At 36.7% G+C, this 19,167-nt stretch overlaps 1 long non-coding RNA gene across 1 annotated transcript in view; it reads left to right on the forward strand.

Moving 5' to 3' along the window:
* The first annotated feature begins 1,040 nt into the window (after nucleotides 1-1,040).
* Nucleotides 1,041-19,167, forward strand: part of LOC116419257 — a 28,483-nt gene continuing 10,356 nt past the window's right edge. The window contains exons 1-2 of the long non-coding RNA XR_004229517.1: nucleotides 1,041-1,338; nucleotides 2,479-2,562. This is a non-coding gene — a long non-coding RNA (uncharacterized LOC116419257). The remainder of the gene's footprint in view (nucleotides 1,339-2,478; nucleotides 2,563-19,167) is intronic.

A 19,167-nucleotide genomic window follows, 5' to 3' on the forward strand; every position in this document is an offset into this window, starting at 1 on the left:
AACATTTAGAATTCAGAATGTCACATCTGGAGGATACCCTGGTATTCATTTACTCCAACCCTCTCGTTTTACATAGAGAAACCAAGAGAATCTAAATGACCATCCTTAAATTAAATGACTAGAAATATATAAGTAGGAATAGGGTTTAAATTCAGGCCTTTTAATTCCAAATCCAGTGTTATTTTTACTGCAACACACCGACTTCCTGGCCTCTTAGACTGTATACTTAATGAGGACAGAGATACACATTTGCTTATCCTTGTACTACCCCATTACACTAAACACAGTGTTTGGATTCATTTAATGTTTGCAGGCCAAGAGGAGCAGAGAGGTCACAGACAAACAGAAATAGGGATGAGGAATCCAGACAGGATATTGAGGGGTGACATTGGTAGTAGGTGGTGAATGTTGGCAATAAGTGATGAATCATAGTGGAAAGGATCCTGAACCAGGAGTTAGGAGACTGAGTGTTAGTTCTGAATGTTCCACTGGTTTAATGTGACCTTTAGCAAATTATTCCCCTCCTGTGGATTTCAGTTTCTCTACCTGCAAATAAAATGGATTTGAAAGAGATCATCTTATAGTCCTTTCCAATTAGCAACCAGTCTTGATATTCTAAGTTCTAAAAGTGCATCCAATTCTTGCCGTCTGTAATATAACACAATTCCCAGAACTGATATACTGTTTCAAGGTCCTTACCAGTATTATTACTCTATACCATAAAGTAACTTTCCCACATGTGGAAATATATGACTGGGAAGAGTTATTGATGCAAATAGCAGAGATCCCACCCCAAAATGGCCAAGCTTGGTCATGATGGGTGGTAATGTTAGAGTGACAAAATGTTGAGATCCATCTCTCTACTTTAAAGATAGAAATTATGAAAAATAAAAACTCATCTTATCATAGTTGACATGGAAATGGCTAGAAGACTGTAGTATGAGGGAAATAAAGGAAATATTGCAAGAGTACTAGGAAGAAAATGGGAAGGAGAAGAAAAATGCCTGCTGACTGGTAAATTATCTTTTATCGATTAGGTAATTTCCTGGAGAAGATGGATTGTGGTCAAGTTTTAGAAGACAGAGAGATGTAGATTGGAATCCAGGCAGTGAGAGCCAAGCACATGGAAAATGTCTTATCCAGTTTTGAGTTGTTCTTCACTAATCTACCCCAGTAATTCTCTTAGCCCAGAGCTCTCCAAGGTGATTATGCTCAGCTTTTCTACTGCAAAGACATGCTGATTTAGAATAATAATAGAATAGACTCGAAGAATGCAAGAGCTGGAAGGAATGTAGGATGTCAGAACTGGAAAGGACTTTGGAACATAGAATTTCAGAGGTGAGAAGGATTTTAGAATGCATGTTCAAGCTGAGAAAAGATTTAAAATACAGAATGCTATATTTAAAAATACTACAAACATGATATCATCTAGTTTCACTGTCATTTTGGAGAGGAGTAACTTCAGCTTCAAAATATAGATGAGATTTAGTAAAATCCCAATGACTGGCAGAGCTGGGACTAAAACTCAATTCTGTGTAGGTGCTTTTGTATAATAGCATAAGTCCTTCTTATTCCATTTTCCCCAATTTTCTTCCCATCTTACTGCTAATATGTATTTCAATTAGGGCTTCCCTGAAGGCTTCACTAATGAGCCATCATGACTTTGGGGCAAGGCCACCATAATAAAACATTTATTTGTATTCCATTTTATTTTTTACAAAGCACTTTGCATGCATTATCCCATTTGATTCTATGTGATGAAGAAAGTAGTGAAGGTATTGCTATCTCTCATTTACAGATGAAAGGACCAAGAAGAAGGGAAGTTAAAGAACTCTCCCGAGGATACAGAACATATAAACAATCATGTTGGAATTTGAAACCAGTTCTTTACAGCTCTAAACCCAATACTCTGTGTGTTGACTGCCACAAGAAAAATTTATCTCCAAGGAACAAAGAAATTGTTTAAATCTTTCAAGGGAACAACACACATATGTGTGCAGAGCAGTCTTACAGTCATAAAATGAGTTTGAGTGATGATTTCTAGAATGCTTTGGGCAACTTCTTTAATAATATTTTGTTTTTTCCCCAATTATATGTAAAGATAATTTTAACATTTATCTTTTGAATATCCAGTTCTAAACTTTTTTCTTCCCTCCCTCAACTCTCTCCTCCATGATAGTAAGAAATATTACATAGGTTATTTATGTGCAATGATATGTCATTTCCATATAAGGCACATTGTGAAAGAAAAAAACAGACCATAAGAAAAGACCATGAAAAAATAAATAAAATGAAAAATAGTATGTTTTGATTTGCATTTATGTTGTATTAGTTCTTTCTCTGGATGTGGTTAGTAGTTCTCATCCTGAGGCCTATAGATCATTGTATTGCTGAATATAGCTAAGTCATTCACAGTTGCTCTTATTGTGTACAATGTTCTCCTGGTTCTGCTCATTTCACTTTGCATCAATTTTGCAGTCTTTGCAGATTTTTCAAGCAGTGTGACTCTTAGAGAACCTGACTTCCAGTGGAAGAAGGGAGCTTACCATCAAGTAACCACTGGTAAGTGGTTCTGTGAGTTCTTTACTGAGACATTATCACTGTAACTATGATGTTGTTATAAGTTTGAGATTTAAGAATGTAGCTTGATGAATTAGTCACAGCTCTGTCCTGAAGACATTTGTGTGCCCCCTTAGCTACAATCCATGGGCCTTCAGAACCCTGGACAGAGCTGCACTGCTCTTTGAACTTCAATAGCTACTAATAGCTAAGCTGCCGGTAGACAGAGCTTATTTGTCTTGTAATAGTCTGGCAATGGTACGGATTAACATTATGACCTTGGATAAATCATTCCAGTATTTTCCTCTGTTTCCACATCTGTGAAATGAGGAGGTTAAACTAATTGATCTTAATGGTCTCTTCTAGTTTTGATATTCTAGGTACCCATGAAGCTTCCCTCAGGAATATGGAGTTACTGGTGAAAATTTATCTATCTATCTATCTATCTAAGGAATTGTTTTTATTTTGTTACCAAAGAAGCAGAGATAAAAAATTAAGCAAAAAAGCAGAGCTACAGGGAATGAGCCCTAAAAGTTCCTATCTAACTATTGGTTTGAGGAAAACCATTTTACCTTGAGGAATCTGTTTCTTCATCTGGAAAAGTGTTAAAATCAGAAAGGCTTTTTTTTTTCAAAGTCTGTCAGTGCTTTGAGGATGAAAGATCTGTCACTGAGTTATGCATAGTACCTTTTCTTGATTATAATGGTAGATAGAAGCAGCATGAATGATGGGAACATGCAGACTCAGCCATCCATTCAGTAATTCATTCAACATGGAGGTAACACATATGCCAAATTCTATGCTGGGCACTCTGACTGAGAGAGGAGAAAAATAGGACAGGAACCTTGCCTTCCCTGAGTTCATAATCTGGAAGGCAATAATAATATTAATTTACTTCCTCTATATTAGAGTTTAACAACAATTTAAATATGCATGATGACTCACATTTTGCAAAGCAGTTCACATATGTGACCTAATTTGATCCTTGCTATGGTCTTGGGAACTAAATCTTACAACTCAGTGTGGTAGCATACAAAAAAAGAAAAATTGAGAATAAATACAAAATAGGTTTGAATAATAAATGGTTCTTCAAATGGTTATCTCTTGAACCTTTCTTGATGGAAAAGTCAACATCTCGGACTCAGTTATTACATCTTTAAATGAAAGTTATTAGACTTGATGATGTCTGTGTTCCTTCTAGCTATGTGTCTATAGTCCACTTTTTTGCAGGAAGGAATTTAGACTTAAAGTGGAATTAAGCACTGTATTTCCAATGACATTGTAGTACGGGTATCATTTCCCCTATAGTAAAGATGATTAAGCTGAGCACTGAAGATGAATGTGACTTGGTCAGATACATATGGCTAGTCAGTGGCAGCATTTGGCTGGAGCTCGCACGTGTTTCCAAATGTCATGCCGTTCCCACTTTTCCATATTTCTCTGGAAGACAAAATTCAGATTCAAAACAAGTCTAAGAATGACATAATGTTTAACAAGAATACAAGAGCATAAAAGTTATCCAAAGATAGTATGTCACTGGTGTCAATGAAACAATACAGATTCTAAGGGCCATATGCAGTTCAGAGAAAGAAGGGAGTACAATCAACTGGTGGGTATGAAGGAAGTTTGCTGGAAGAAATGAATTCAAAATACAGTTTTTCAGGGTGGAAGAACTGATGGAATGAAAAGGGAATTTCAGGGAATGATGTGAACAAGGGTATGGGAATGGAAAACATACATAGGTCATTTGAAGTATAATGAGGGGTTCAAATTTATTGGAGTGGGAAAATACAAAGGAATAATGGGAAATAAAACTAGAAAGGAAGGTTGGGCTCACTTTGTAGTGACCTTCTCATAACCAAAAAGGGAGTATGGGTTTTATCCTGAGGCAGTGGGAAGGCTGACTTTTCTCAATAGCATGATTTTCTTTCTGGACTGAACTATTGGCCTCCCCATTGCCAAATGAATCAGCTTCAGCTATTACTCTTTTGATATTCTTTTTCTGGCTGGATAAAATAGTGAACAATGAGAAAGGTAGTGTGGTACAAGGGAATGTACATTGACTCTGGTATTTGAGGACTGGGTTCAAATTCTTCTTCCAGGATTTACTATCTCTGTCATCTTGGCCAAGTTACTTATCTCTTCAGGACTCAGTTTATTCATCTGTAAAATGAGGACATTGAAAGAGATAACCTATGAGGTATTTAGATAACCACATGGAGACAGAGAAGTAGAAATCACATATGGATCTGAGAGTACCAGTTCTTAAGTAGGCTTATCTTTCTGTGGAGAAGTTTTATTAACCCTAATCCTTGTTAAGATTTTTATTAGCTGTGTGACTATGGGCAAGATGCTTAAATTCTCTGAGCTTCATTCGCCATGTAGGAATGAAAATAATAGCACTATCTAAATGTGATTCAGAACACAGCTCTCCTGTGCAATAATTCAGGACTCAGAATTCCTATGAAATGATGAAACTGAGACCTTTAGAGAGAAAAATGACTGAAGCTTTAGATGTAACTCACAGTAAATATCTGAAACCGTGGCCACATCGTTTCAATTTCCTGGCTCTCACTTTTCTTAGCTATATAATAAAAACCTTTGGTGAAAAAAATACACACACACGTATGTGTGTATTTGTGAGTGTATGTGTATGTGTGTGTGTGAGAGAGAAAGATAGAGACAGACAGACAGACAGACCTTGAAGGTCTCTTTTAGTTCAAAATCTTGTGTCTTTGCTGGGATCACATTCAATGGACTGATGTCTCCTTCCAGGCCTCCAAGATCCTTGTTGGACAAAAACCATGTAAATTCAAACCTGTTTATTTTTTTCTTTTCCCATAGGAAATGACCTATTTATTTTTTCCTCAAACCGAAGTCTACTCCCTAATTCTCTAAACCTTTTTCTTACTGTTGCCAAAATTTCAGGCTCTTTGATTTGCAAATATTAATCTGACTAATGAGTCCTGAAGACCATCTGATTACATTTTCCATTTATTATTACAATGTAGAAATTATAGACACATTTGAGGAATAACTGGAAGAAAAAGACACAATAAAAATGTCTTTGGGGATAAAAAAAAACAAGTAAAGCCAAGTACCATCTTACTTGGTTCTTTGTACGTGCTGCAGGGATATTGGGAGTGAGGGTAGAGGAGAGAGTTGAATGGAGAGTTGGTTTGAAGATGGGAGAGAATAATCAAGTAAAATATTATACATCTACTTCAACATTTGTAGTTTTGAAATGATTTAACAGACTTTGTTTTGAAGAGAAGGGGTGGACAGAGCTGGTTTTGGAGGCAGAAAGTTCTGGATTCAAGTCTTTTGATAACCACTGACTATGAGATCCTAGGCTGTCAGTGCTCCAAGCACTCACCAAGACTTTTCATGGCACAAACAGCATTGACTTGCTTAGGCAGATGACATTCTTTCATCCAGTAGTTACTTATATCACAGAGAGACAGAGACACAGAGAGAGACAAATACTCACAGAGAAAGACACAGATTGAGAGATACAGAGGCAGAGAAAGAAACAGACAAACACACAGAGACACACAGAGAGAAAGAGACAGAGAGAAAGACATAGACACAGAGACACACAGAAAGAATACAAATAGTGGCAGAGGGAGAGGCAAAATGGAGTCATGGTTTGGTGAATCAAGAAAATCTCAGTTCAAAAGTTACTTCTGAAACTGAAGAGCTTTCTCACCTGGCCAAGTCACTAAAACCATTTGCTTCATGCAGCTCTGGAATTCCCCAACATAAAAATCCCTGATCATTTAAATGATTCCTTATTTACATAATTTAGGTTGGTATTAAGAGGCAGTAGTGGGAGGACCTCTGGATTTAGAATGAGAAGTTTTGAATTCAGGTCCTGGCTTTGCTTTCTCTGTGTGGCTCATTTCCCCTCTCAAAATGTTAGGATCTTAGCTATAAAATGGAGATTAAAAGCAGTTTCCCAACAAAGATTTGCTGTGGAAACTGAATGAAAACATCAGCCATTGATATGGTGTGCTGGACAGAGCTGGGGTCAGATAGCATGGATTGGAATTGTCATTCTGCCATTTGTTATGGGAGGTTGGGTGAATCACCTCATCTCCTAGAGGCTGTTAGTTCATGTATAAAATAAAGGCATTGGACTAGATGAGCTGTCAGGTATCTCACGTTTCTAAATCCTATAGACATGAACTCTGGTTTTCTGATAGTTTCTTTTTATTCATCCTTTGCTTTATCTCATGTTGACTGAAGAGATTTTGAATCTTATCTCATTGTTCCCCTTCTTCTTGCGAGGGACCTATAGCATTTGCCAATTAACACATTGTCTCCCCCCATCCTATTTCTCTAATAACTCACGAAATAGCTGAAACATCTTCAGAAATAGCTCGGGAGAATGGATTTTCCTTTTGCTTTTCTGGACCAATCCTCCTCTGTAAATCTGTTATAGTGATAATAGAAGAGGACCTGTACTGAAGATGTTGGGTTGGGGACACTGGAGATCTGGGTATTAGTCCCCAGCTTGGTCATTAGCTTATTGTATATACTTGAAGGAATAATTTTTCTTTCTGTAATTCAGTTTATCAGGGATAGAAATATACTCTAGATCTCTCTAGATATCTAGGTCATCTTCCAAATAATCTTCTAGAAACCTTTTAATGGTAACATCCTATAAATATATGGGTATAAACTCAGTGTGGACTTCGGTGGGTTAAGGTACAGAAGAGAGTTTAATCTAAGAGATAAACCAGGGAGAAAAGAGCTGGGATCAGTATTAAAAAAATTGTGGATACTTTTATCTTAGTTGGACTTTCAGGTACTTTCATTTCCAACATTGGAGGCTTCTTTCAATATTTACCTCCTTTCTTCTCCCTTTTAGCCTAATTATGATGTTCCTGAGACAATGATAGGCTATATCATTTCCTGAACCTCTAAGTCCTTGATACTTAGGGACATGCTGGTAAATGTTTAACAACTGGCAATCTTAAAAAATTTTTGAAGGGCTAAAAAAAATATGATGCCTTAAAGTAATAACCAGGTAATTTTAATATTGTATCCTTTCTTTTTTCTAGCCTTGTGACCTTTAAAAAATTTTTTTGTATTCATGATAAATTTAAGATTAATTTGCATTATTAACATTTTCTAAATCTTTTTTTAAGTCTAGGAAATCAACAAAAGAATAAATAAAGTAATGATATGTAGCATTTGCCAATTTTCAAAGTAAATACTCACGGCGAAAATTTAACAATCAGCTTACATTTAGCCTATGCTCCAACTAATAGTACTGAATAAGGACCTTATATTGTTGAGAGAGAGGATGCTTGGGGCCTATCATTTAGTCCAGTCCTCTCCTTTTGTTATGAAAAGGAAACTGAATCCTAGAGAGAGTTTCACTATTTCAAGGTCAAGAAGAAAATCAGTAGAAAAGCAGAGATTAGAATTCAATTCTTTAAACTTTCTACCTAATGATTTTTCCACCTACCTTGAACAAAAGGTTCAAACATAATCTCCTGGTTATATCTCAGAGTTGAGCTGTCCAGCCCATCACATCAGATCCATGGGGAGTTTATGACAGCAAGTTCTGGGTGATTGATTAGAGAATCACTATTTAATCATTTCCCTCAGCTCCTTATTTCTTTCAGTAGCCCCTTTCTTTTGCCCTCCTAGTCCAATGGTTCCTTCATTCCCCAAGTGGCTTTATCTGAGCAGATATCTTCCTTGGACTTTTATGATGACTCCAAAGTCCTTGTACTGAGAGGCTGTCACTGATTTGTAACACTCCAGTATAGTTAAGAGTTTCCACCCAGTACCCTCCTCCAAGCACTTGTCAATGTCAGCTCTCACCAGCTGTTGCATGGGGAAATTAGCCATTCTCATTGGGTCCACACAGTCCTTCCATCTCCAACAATTCTCTCTCGACCACATCTGAAGCCTCCAACTGAGCTTTACTCTGAGAACTAGACTTTAAAGAGAATCAAAGAAGCAGAACATGTCCTTTCTCAATATGTGTGTGTGTGTGTGTGTGTGTAGTCTTGAATACTAGACACAAGGGCCATTTTTGTGATTAAGTATATACAAAACCAGTCGTTTTTTAAATAGTATTTTATTCTTCCCCTATTATATATCAAGACAAATGTTAGCATTCATTTTTGCAGGACTTTGAGTTCCAATTTTTTCTCCTCTCTCCCTCCCTTCTTCTGAAGAGGGTAGGCAATTTGACATAGATTATATATGTACTATCGTGTAAAACATATTTTTAAATTAGTCACAGTTGTGAAAGAAGAACTAGATCAAAAGAAAAAAAAACACGAAAAAGAATAAAGTGAAAAATACTTTGATCTTCAGAGTCGGTTTTTTATTTGTATGTTTATGGCATTTTCCTTTGTGAGTCCTTCGTACTTATCTTGGATCGAGGTGTTGCTGAGAAGAGCCAGGTTATTCATAGACGGTCATCACACAATGTGGATGATACTGTGTAACTGGCTCTGCTTATTTCATTTTGCTTCCATTCATATAAGTCTTTTCAGGTTTTTTCTGAAATTTGTCTGTTCATCATTTCCTATTGCACAAGAGTATTTCATTACATTCATGTACCACATCTGGTTTAGCCATTCCCCAAATGATGGGTGTTTCTTCAGTTTCCACAAAAAAAACTGCTAGAAATATTTTTGCACATATAGGTCCTTCCCCCTTTTTCGATCTCTTTGGGAATCTAGACCTAGTAGTGGTATTCCTGAATCAAAATATATGCTCTTTGGGCATAGCTCCAAATTGTTCTCCAGAATGGTGATATCTGGTGTTTGCTGAGGCCAGTGGGATATTTCCACATTTCCTTGAGGATACATATAGTGGTATGAAGCTGGTGGCTGCCAGTTTGCTGAGGGCTATCCTGAAGCACATGCTGCTTGTTTGCTTTGGCATCCATAGGTTTGGTGTGAACCCGTTTGCATGTAGAGATCTGGCCCCTGGAGGTTGCCTGTTTGCCTGGAGCTATACTGAAGCACATGGTAATTCTCAGAGCTGTGAGCTGCATGTTCTCTGGCTATGGCGAGGCACCTGGGAGGTCCTGGTATTGGCTTTTGCCTGTTTCACCACAGTGGGGCTCAGGATTTCCTGCTCTTTGCTAAGGTACAACTTGCTACTGGTTTTCTGGGATGCTGCATGTCCTGCACTGGGTTCCCCTTTTATCCAAGTGAGACAGTCCTTCCTTTAATCTTTCAAATTTCTTAGTGTTAAGGATTGTTTTAACCCCATCTTTTTTGCTGGTTTTCATATCCCAGGATTTATTTTGGGATGCTATTTTATGATTGTTTGGAGGTGAATATGGAAGAGTCATGGCCATTTACTGCTTACTTTGCCATCTTGGCTCCTAAACACAAAACTAGTTCTGAAAGGAATAACTGCAAAGTTTTTAACAGCCATATGAAAGATTGCTCCAGTTCACTAATGAGAGGAGAATTGCAGATCAAATCAACACTAAGGTTTCATTTCACAGATATAAAAATTGCCTAAGATGAGAGTAGTGATGGAGAGGCTGTGGAAAGATGGGTATAATAATATACTCTTGATGGAACTGAATTGAATCCAACTATTCTGGAAAGCAGTCTGGAATTAGGTTTTAAAGATACTACAATGTCTTTAGCCTATGTTTCAGAAATTCCATAATTATGGATATATTCCCTTTCCCCTTTGGGTGAATATCAATGATAAAACTAAAAATGCTGGACACACCAAAATATTAATAGCAGCACTTTTTTTTGTATTACTAAAGAACTGGAAGTAAAGGAGTTTTTTTATTGATTGGAAAATGGCTAAAACATTGTGAAGCATTAAGGTGTTATCTAGTTAATTTGAAATCCCCCCATCAGTGATATATGCTTTCTCTTTGTCAGATTTGTGACCTGAACTTCTGTGATCTAACTCTCTCGTTTTGTTTTTGTTTTTCTTTTTTTTTCCTGTTTCTGTCTAGGCAGTCCATAATATCCAATCCAATGTTGCATCTGTTTCTGATCTTTATTCAGATATATTCTGCCACATTCCCCTGCCCACTCTGGTTACTGGATTTGAATACTTGACTTTAAGTTCTGATTATACAAGGCTACCCTACACCTCCCTCTTACCTTCTTTTGAATAAGATATTGTTTTCAGGATCTTTTTCCCATCGCTGCTCTTACCTCATCAATCTTAGTGTTTGATTTCAAGTTCCAAATTTCTTTTTTTATATTAAAATATCTGATTTACCATGTTTGTTATTTCAAGAAATAACATGGATGATTTGTGGTTGGAGAGTGGGCCAATGCACTCTTGTAGGGTTATGTCAGAAAGTATCTTAATTGTTCTTCATCTCTGGAGTCATGTCCATGGTGGGGGACAGGGAGGAAGGACGAGAGGAAACATTTAGATCCTTTGGCTTCCTTTAATATAGATTCCGTTATGTTGTCTCACATCATACTCTGGTACTCTCCTTGATACTTTGGTACTCTCCTTGAAATCAAAAAAGAATAGTCTCTAAATAGGTATTAAGTACCTAAGTGCTGGGGATACAAATACAAATAAAAACAAAGGTAGTCTATGCTCTCCAGGAGCTTACAATATAATAGGGGAAGGCAAGGCACAAAAGGAAACTGAAAATTCATGAGAAGGGCACCAGAAGGTAGCTGGAACAGGAGCATGATGCTCTTGGAGAAAAATTTAGAATTAGCTGGAAAAGTTCAGAGCTTCCTTTAAAGGGAGGTTTGGGGATTACTTTATAGTTCTTCCTTCTATTCCTCTAGACTAGAGGAAAGAGAAAACCTGGGATTCTGAGGAGATGTTGAACATCAAAGCTGAATCAGGCTCCATAATGATGAGATTCCAGCTTATCCTGGGAAAAACTTGATATTTGTGGAGTTAAAACCGAGCACAATAGCTTATGGGAAATGTTTAGTGAAAAAATGCTGGGACCTCTATAAAGGGAGACTTTGGAATGAGTTGATCGCTCAAGCCTCTTCAATTTTTTTTTTTTACTGTGCTCTTCAAATGGAACACCCAGAATTCATTATGGTCTTGAAGCTGTGCCTTGGTCACTGTTGATGACAGCAATCATGGCTTCCTGTGATCTTAAAGGTAGTGAGGTTCAGAAGATAGAACATGTGACGAAACATATAAAATGAAAGGTGATCAAGCAAGTGCTGCATCTGAACCAGAGGGTGTGGATTTGAGTCCTAGTTGCCATTTAAAATCTCTGTACCTTGTCCAAGGTCATTCAACCTCTCTAAGTCTCAGTTTATTTATAAAATTAGAACGTTAAGAGCAGCTAGGTGGTGCAATGGATAGAGCACCAGCCCTGAAATTAGGAGGACCTGAGTTCAAATATGATCTCAGATACTTAACACCAGACCAGATGACTTTTTCATTTATGTTTATTTCTAAATCCTAGATACTCAATACTTTGACTGCTGATAAAGTATCCTTCATTGCTGCCTTATAAGCTTTATATATTTGAGGAAGTCATTTAATCTTTTTGGGCCTTAATTCTCTCATCTGTAAAATGGGCAGATTGGATTTGATGATCAATCTATATATGATACTTATACTGATTGCTGCTCCCCATTCTTTTTCTACTCTCTGCCTCCTATCCTTCAGTTGAGCATCTGATATTCCCAGAAATAAACTCTGTCTCTTTGAACTCAATATGATGCTTTGATTGCTGCTCCTGAGTCCAGCCTCTTTCTATTCCCTGGCTTGGAAAGCCCTGCATTTAACCATGTAAATATATTAGTCTTGGCCCCTGGTCAGTCCTGTACTAGACTCTGCTAAGAAAAGCTGGAAAGAAAAAAGCAGTCTTTTCTCATTCTCATGGTCATGGTCACCACTCCGTAATTACCTCTCAGGTAGAGTTCTGTTGGAGGATCTCTTCCCTTGGTTGTGTCATCTCCTTAACAGAATTCTTTGATGGACCCTATCACAACCCTTTTGATCATCTTAATACAGAGGAGGCAGCAATCTGCCTTCATCCCTGAGATGCCTATTTCTTTCAAAGGATGCTAATCATCTGTAGAAGCATGAATTTGACTTCAGCAAAGGTCATGTCTGTTTGTTCTCTCTATGTTTTTGGAATAATTCTCTCCACTCTTCCCTCTGGAACATACATAAAAGTCTCATTGATCTCTGGATTCCAAGAATCATACTTAGCTTACAAAAAAGGGTACTGGCATACCAGGGCTGAGCTCTTAAGGAGGGAAGGAAGGAGGATAATGGCTTGGAGCCTTTTGGAAGACATTTGTTTGGCATATGTGTGTTTTTCAGTCTGTGAGCACTGCTGTAAATTCTTTTATGTCGTTATGTCGCTCATTGAACTTATTGATTGAATTGAACTGATGTTTCAATATTAAGCTGAAAGAGGTGAACCTTCCTGTTCTAATTTTCCATCTATGGGAGTTAGGTGATTCCATGAAGAAAAGCCAAGAGGCATTGGGTATATGTAGAGATGTAACTATTAAATCTCTCTGAGCTAATGAATCTGGTTAGTTACATGGAGGCAGACACTTCAGAAGATAAAATTGAAAGAGATGATTGAGAAACACATGCAGAGAGACTGGACCCCACAATGCCTCTGGATTCTAAGTGCCTGAGATTCTAGAGGTCACTGAAAGTAGATTCTTCTCAGAGAGATCATTCACTCTTTCCTTGGGATAGCTAAGTGTCTTATGCTACTCCCGGGTGACATTTTTTTTTTACTTTTGTGTATCATTTATATATTATTCTGTCTTCTGTCAAGTACACCATTTGCCTATTTGAATTTTTCATGAAGACACCAGTTTGTGACAAGTCCCTTAATCCATTTAGCCTCAGTTTTTTTTTTTCATTCCTAATTAATAATACCAACTTCAAAGATTTGATGTGAAACATATATATATATATATATATATATATATATATATATATATATATATGTGTGTGTGTGTGTGTGTGTGTGTGTGTGAAGTCTGGGATGTGCTTGGTAACATAATGGGAATATGCTTCATTAAGTTTATTATTGTTCAGTTGATTCAATCACGTCTGAATGTCCATGACTCCATTTGGGGATTTGTGTGTATGTGTGTGTGTGTGGGTGAAGATATTGGAGTAGTTTGACATTTACTTCTTCACTTCTTTTTTACAAATGAGGAAACTGAGACACAGAGAGTTGTTATTTGCCAAGTGTCACATAGCTACTAAGTGTCTGAGGCCAGATTTGAAGTCACAAAAATGAGTTTCCCTAGCTTGACACCTGGTGTTCTCCCCATTATATTACCTATCTTCCCTGAAAGCTCTATATAAATTCTGACTATTATAACCATCAGTTTTAATATTTTTGTCTTTATATATTTATTTTGTACACCATTATAATTAGGGCTTTTCTTTAATTAAAATATATTGGATTACTTGCCACCTAAGGGAGGGAGAAAAGTTGGAACACAAGGTTTTGCAAGGGTTAATGTTAAAAACATTATCCTTGCATATGTTTTGAAAGTAAAAAAGCTTCAATGAAAAAAACTCAAAAAAAGAAAGAAAACTATCTTTGCATGTAATTTGAAAAATAAAAAGGTATTAACATAAAAAAGTCTGTATTTGATTAAAAAAAAGAATAAGGGTTTTTGTGAATAACATTTATTCCATTGTTCTTATCATTATTTCTAGTACTTACCACAGTGTGTGGCACTTAATAAATACTTGTTGATTGAGACTGATGCTAAATTTGAGTGAGTATGATAGAAGATAATTCCTGTTTAGCTAATTCAATACTCCCAACCAATGGGCTGTGAGTTATGAACCCCGGGGAAGGCTATAGAATTAAAGCATAGGGTAGAAGAATCCCTACATTTACCAGGCTTTACTTCAAATAATTTTGCATCAACAATGATCAGATATAACCTCACATAGGTGGAATTAACCAAGTACACATATGTTCATATTTTTCCAAACGGATTTAGAATCTGTTTTGATGAATAATAGTGATCATAATGGCCATGGGCTATAAGAAGAGATTGGCAAAGCAATTTCCATGCATTGTCTCATTTGATCAACTTTTGGTTAAACTGAAATCATAGTTGCTCTTTGTTTTTTATGCATTTTGGATAGCAGAAAGATAGCTATAATAATATGTGGGTTTAAAAATATTTGATGATTAAAAAAGAGAGTTTGTACTTGAAAAAGTTGAAAACCATTGAACTAGGTGATCCCTAAGGTCTCTTTCAGCTTTGATGATTTGATGACTCATCCCAGGATGGCTTCCACCCATACCAATCCTGATTACCCAGTATATTTTCAGCTCCGTTCCCTACCACTCTCAGTTGGCAAAGGCTCAATGAATTCAAATTAATTTTAATATAAGCCAAAGAAAAAGTCAGAAGGTAACTCTTTTGCCAATAAAATAAAATAGAAATTTAAAAAATCAAGGGATTAACTCCAAAGCTAAATAGAAATTATATTTGGATGATCTGCACCACCAAACACAACCGATGTCAAACACTTTGTACAATTAATGGTCAAAATCATAGAATGGCAGAGCTGGAAGGGACTTTAAGTCAAAAAATTTAGATGTAGGAAGGAGATTAGAACAAACAATGTGAAATCTGTGAGAGAACTTATCGACACAATATTTCAGATGGGGAAGATATCTTAGAACTCCTGTGATAATGATATCATTGTATAGTATGAGTCTGTAATATCAAAAGTCAGAAATGTGGTCTTCCAGTGCTTTGGGAGCCTGTGTAATCAGGCATTCTGGAAGACCTTGGTCCTAAGAGCACCTGCTTCTAGAGCAGATCTGCTTCTCCAGGTCAGGGCACTTAAAGATTACCATTCTATTCAAATCCCTTGCAAAACAGATCTCACTAAAATTTGATACATTTGAATTTTTCATTGACATTGAATTTTGTACAAAGTACTGTGCACTGCATCAGAGATGTTTGCAAGGACCTTACATTCTTTTTGTTTAAAAGAATATTTTTTTATTTTTTAAAATAGATGCAAAGATAGTTTTTAACACCCATGCTTACAAAATCTCATTCTATTTTTTGCCCTCCTTTCCCACCTCCCTCCTTGATGGGCCCAAGGATTTTGGAGTAGAGGAATTTCTTTTCCAGGTCTTTGGGAATGTTGACGAGGAATTGAGGGCAGTAACCCCTGAAGAAGCTATTGTATAGAGTACTTCAGAAGAATAATCTCACCTTTATTCTACTATGACCCTTTCTGTCCTTGAAAAGAATTCTATTGCCATTGGACTTTGTATTTGAAGAACATAGCAGACTGTATAAATACTGAAGGCAGAGCCTAGTTTTGAGTGCTGAGAGACCCAAAAGTCAATGGAAACTGCCCTCATGGGTCATAGAAACCCATATATATGGGTCTTATCAGGAGATAAGATATACACATAATCAACTCCAATAAGGGAGATGAGAAAAATTGCTCAAAACACCTTAGGAAAAAAGGTACCTTGTTGACTAGGGGCTGGGGCATGAGGGAAGGAAGGCTTCTTGGTGAAGATGGCTTGAGGAGGATTGCCAAGTAGGTAAGGCAGTGGGTTGCAGGGAAAGATTACTGCCTCTGGAGACATATATAGTTCTATAATTCTACATATTAATATACATATATACATAAAACTATGTATGTAACTATATAACATGTTATATTATTATATATAACTATGTACAGTTACATATGTATATATGTAACTGTACTATATATAGTCACATAATTAAATATAATGATATAACTACATGTAAATATATCACAGTTACATAATTAAATATAATAATATAACTACATGTAACTATATATATATATGTATATATATATATATATATATAAAACTATATGTAGTTCTATGATCTCTCTAGTCCTCAGTTTTTCTCAATTGTAAAATAAAGGTTTGTTTTTTTTTAATTGGCTTTTGAGATCTCTTCCAGTTCTAGATTTAAAATCTGATTATCCCAAGTTACTTAATTTCTTTGGAGTTCAATTTTCTCATTTTTAAACTAGGAACTTTAAATTAGGAACCTAATTCTCTTTGAACTGCCTTCTATCTTTCAACCTTTGAGTCCATGATCTCTTTCTGGACTTCATTTTCCTCATTTATATCTTGAGAGAGTTGACCCAGATGGCTTCTGGGGTACCTTTCAACCCTTGATCTGTTGGACAGAGAGGAGCAGAGAGAGGAGACCATTTATAGGTTCATAGGATTTTGAGCTAGAAATGACCTTAAAAGCAATATAAAAGTATCTAAAGTGAGATGATCTAAGCAAAATTCTAGTGATCTAACCACTATACTGTACTCCCTGTCAAGCACATTTTACCAAGCACCGGGAAGACAGATGTCCTATAAATGTAAACAGATTACCCATGGTTAGCACACTATTTGTCCTCCCATCTTTAGCCCTGCATGGATTATTCTACCTTGAAAGAACGGGGAGAATTCCTCTCTGACACCAATGATTGATTGCTGTTTGCTTTTTCTGCAATGTTCTCTCACCTGTGCTTGGGGCTTCGGTCTTTGATTTCCCTTCCTGCTACAGCTATAGCATCTGTCCTTGCTTTATTTGGCCCTGTGTTGAAATACCCACTGCAGATGTCCCCTTAGGTGGGGAAAACACAGGCCAATATGCTCATTTCCCAAAGCGTACCAGTGTGTCAGAGACAGCATGAGGCTTGGAGTCCTGGAGGCTAGCGTGGTCAGCATGGCTGTGTGTTTTGCTTGGAAGAGAATACAAAAATAGTTTGCTTGCTAGGAATAATGATAAAAGCTGACATTCAAGCAGCACTGTAAGAAAGGCAAAAACACATTGCAATATATTATCTCATTTCAGCATCATAACAACCCCTTGAGATTTAGAGAAGTGAGTTGATTCGTTCAGGGTCACATTGCTCCATAGTAACAGAGGTGAGGATTTGGAATCAAGCCTTTTATGACTTAAGCCCATTAGTGGAATTATTGTTTCTGTTAGCCTTTTGAATATCAGTCACATTTTCCTGGCTCTTTACAATTTGCTTTCCATTGATTTCATCCTTTGAGTCTTATAATCACCTTGTGAGCTAGGTATTGAGTCATGTTCAATGCATCATGACCCCATTTGAAGTTTTATTGGAAAAGATACTAGAGTGATTTAGCATTTCCTTCTCCAGCTCATTTTACACACAAGGAAATTGAGGTGCAGTTAAGTGACTTGCCTAAGGTCACACAGCTAGTAGATACTAGAGTTGAACTGCCAAAGATGAGTCTTTCTGACTCCAGGTATCCCATCTACCTCAGCATCACCTAGCTGCCATGTGTAAACTAAGTAGCAATGCTTTTAAAACTCCCATTTTATATGTATAGGAAAATGAGGATCAAAGAGGTCAAACTGACTCAAGGTTAATAGGCTTCACAACAAAAACTCAGAACCAGATATTTAGAATCCCAGCCTAGAGAAATATAGTGGAAAAAGTACTGGATCGGAAATCCAAAGATCTGGCTTCCAACATGACCCCTTCCATTTTCTGCATAAGCAAGTCCCTTCTCTTTTATGGGCTTCATCTGTAAAATGAATCATCAGTTGATCTGGGAAACCTGAAAGATTCCCTCCAGATCTACATCTATACTGTGAATCAGGGGTTCTTATCTTTTTTTGCATTGTGGATCCTTTTGGCAGCCCTGTGAAATCTATGGAGTCTTACTTAGAATATTATTTTAAGTGAAAAAAAAATAAAAACAGGAGTAAAAAAGATAACTCAATTATATTGAAGTGCAATTATCCAAATTAAAAAAAAATCACAATCTTCAGGTTAAGAACACTTGACTCTGTGGGACTCTTACTAATCAATGCTCTGTTGATTATCTCCAATTTATTCTGTGTGTATCTTGTTTGTATATGGTTTCTTGAATGTTGTTTTCCCTAGGAGACTGTGAGCTCAATGAGGGTAGGAAGTGTGAATTTGCTTTTCTTTGTATCCTCAGTTTTTAACATAGTGCCTGACATATAGTAGGCATTTTAAAAGACTTGTTGACTGACTGGTCTAAGATATTTCCCCAACAATAATCTACCTCTCAGCATTTATTAAACATGTAAGTATGAAACGCCTCTTTTTGTAGGTCTACTGCTTCTCTAGAATCCTTGAATGCTATTCAAGGAATAAATTAATTGATGATGAAAGCCTAAGCATTGGATAAATTCATATGTATAGAAACATACTTGCAACAGCAAAGATTTTCTAAATTAAGATTGGGAGAATCCCTGCTGGGGAAAAGGATGGGAGTTGAAGACTTTAATATTTCCCTTCCCCTTGTGAAAAATTTGGCCATTTGGGTACTACTATGATTGTGTTGATGAAGGACAAGGGATGGTTTCCCTCATTTGTGATACTTGCCTTTGAAATTCAATATGGTCCTTTCTTTCTGAATCCTGGGAAGACTTTACTTCCTCCAGGGAAGTACCAATCCTATGGGGTACAGAGTTTTCATGGTGATTGGCTATCCTGACCCCATAATATTTATTTCTATGAGATTGATGGTCTGAGATAGTAGCTTAAGTCACTGTTCTCCCTCCTTCCCCCTCATTCCTTTATGAACCTTGCCAAGAGGAGGTAATTGTGGCGACTACAATTTATGCTAATGCT

This window comes from Sarcophilus harrisii, chromosome 5 (assembly GCF_902635505.1).
Source record: "Sarcophilus harrisii chromosome 5, mSarHar1.11, whole genome shotgun sequence".
NCBI classification, from domain to species: domain Eukaryota; kingdom Metazoa; phylum Chordata; class Mammalia; order Dasyuromorphia; family Dasyuridae; genus Sarcophilus; species Sarcophilus harrisii.